The 2,415-nt window shown below is 39.6% G+C and overlaps 1 protein-coding gene across 1 annotated transcript in view; it reads left to right on the forward strand.

Annotated features, from left to right (window-relative positions):
- PIEZO2 (piezo type mechanosensitive ion channel component 2) overlaps positions 1-2,415 on the forward strand; it is a 336,655-nt gene that overhangs the window by 315,319 nt on the left and 18,921 nt on the right. The window lies entirely within an intron of this gene.

Here is a 2,415-nt window from a genome sequence, read left to right on the forward strand (position 1 = left end):
CCATGTGTCTCTGTTCCCAGGTCTTCTCACCCCACACCTCAAATTTAGTGCTTCATGCATGAATGGATGAATGTGTCAATCGATAACAGAAAAATAAGGGAGACAGCTATAAATAGGAACTGTTAGGTTATGATAGTAAAGGGTCCACAGAAGGGGAACATGGACTGGTCCATATGATGTAATAAGAATGATATTTTTAATAAACATCATTAAAAGTCTTCATGTATAACATTAATTTGATCTTATACGTCAGAGTCATTCATAGCCAAGCCTTAAGAATAACATGTCAATAAGCCTAGCTTATTGGAAGTGTGAATGAAAAGTAATGAAAATGGATTGAACTTTACAACATTATGGTTGTGCATTTTTCTTTTTTTTCTTTTTGAGCTTTAATTTTGGACAGAGTAGCCGCAGCATCCACTTTGTGAGAAAATGTTAATAATAAATTTACTGAACAGCAATTTATTTTATTTACGGCTTAAACAACTGACTAATGCACTCATACCTTAGAGGCACCATTCATAGGGTGTGTTTTTTTATTACCCTACCTTTTGCCTTTGAAGTGATCAACTATACATAGTGAATTTCTTAGAATTAACTGAATTGACTTAAATGCTAGAGGGGCAATGGGCTTTAAAAAAGGGAGGAGAGGGCAGACAAACTATTTGAAATATTAGAAAATAGATTGTAATTTCTAATTAATTTGTAAGATCCAAGAAAAGTAGACTAAAGATCCAGTAAGTCGCGGTGGAACATAAAGATGGCTTTTTAAAAATCCTAAACTGGTCTCCTTTTACCAGAAGAGGATTCCATTCCCTCACTTTTCTGAATGTTCTGTTTTAGGAAGTTCAGCCAGAACCTGGTCGCTCAGCTTTGGTACTTTGTGAAGTGTGTGTACTTCGGGTTGTCTGCCTACCAAATCCGCTGTGGCTACCCAACACGAGTGCTCGGAAACTTCCTCACAAAGAGCTACAATTACGTCAACCTCTTCCTGTTTCAAGGGTAAGGACACAGGCTGTGTGCCATAGCCGCTCACAGAGGGGAGGCTGCCAAGTGAAAGGCATTCTGCTTCCTACCTGGGAGGGAACAGGAAGAGGAAGAGTGCTGATGTACAGGAATGTAGATCATCACAAAACTCTTACAGTATTTAGCAAAAGAACAGATATGCTCCTTGAAATACCTCTCTGTGTGTAGTTGCCACTCACCTCGCCAGGATGCTGTTCTAGGATCATCCACAGGGGTTAATTTTCTATTTCTATATCCTGCATAATTACTGTGATAATATTTTGGGATTCATGATCCTTAAGTATAAATATATTTCTGGGCACAATGAAATGGAATATTTGGAACCTAGACTATTCCTAAATACCTTTGGAATTTTGCATGTACAATAAGTCCATCCATTGAATAGGCCATTTATTCCCCCTAACTTCAGTGGGAACGCCACGTGACTTGCTTATTCCTGGTAGTAAGTTAGCTGCCGAAGGAAGCACATTACTCTTCCATGTGAGAATTTTATTGGTTGCATCTCCTCTCTGTTTGCTCAGAAAGCAGACGTAAAAATCAGACTGACTGCATAAAAAGTCAGTCTGCTCCTGGCACAGCTGGCTCCTACTTAGCACCAAACCTGGGGGCTAGGGACTTGGTCATAAAAGCGGTATTGAGCATGCTCAGATGTTAGGAACCTCCAGTGTGGAACAGTGTTTCACTTAGTGCCATCCTGTACGGGACTGATATTTCTTCCCTGTGTTGAATTAGTGCCCTCTGGACAAAGCTGTGTAGCCCACAGGAGAATACCAAGCAGTAACCCAAGCTGTTGTGAGGGCTGTGGAATGAACCTAGACCCTCCAGCCTGGGAGAAGCTGTCAGTCAAGAAACAGGGGGCAGTCCCCAGACCTGATAGGAGCCCAGGCCAACCTATTCCCAAATGAAATATAAGAGACTGAGCCAGAGTCCTGTTGGCCTTAGTCATCTAGTAAGTCTACTGTGTGACCCCAAAGACATGTCCTGTTTCCTCTGATGGCTGTCATATGCCCTGATTTGTCACTTCCAAGGTGTATTAACTTTCCAAGCTCATTCAACAACAAAGCCCCAACAATTCAATAAGCCTGTGACCAACAGATTACTGTAGCATGAACAAATAAATTCTTACAAAAGCTAAATTATAGATATTTGCAGATATCATTTTATATAGAGAAAATCCTAAAGACTTGGCCCCCAAAACTTGAGAACTAATCAATGAATTCAGTAAAGTCGCAGGATATAAAATCAACATACAGAAATCAGTTGTGTTTCAACCACTAACAAATAAAACACATAAGTAAGAAATAAAGAAAACTATCTCATTCACAGTAGCATCAAAAACAATTTTAAAATACCTTGGGATGCATTTAACCAAGAAAGAAAAATGTCTGT

This window comes from Myotis davidii, unplaced genomic scaffold (genome assembly GCF_000327345.1).
Source record: "Myotis davidii unplaced genomic scaffold, ASM32734v1 scaffold78, whole genome shotgun sequence".
NCBI classification, from domain to species: Eukaryota; Metazoa; Chordata; class Mammalia; order Chiroptera; family Vespertilionidae; genus Myotis; species Myotis davidii.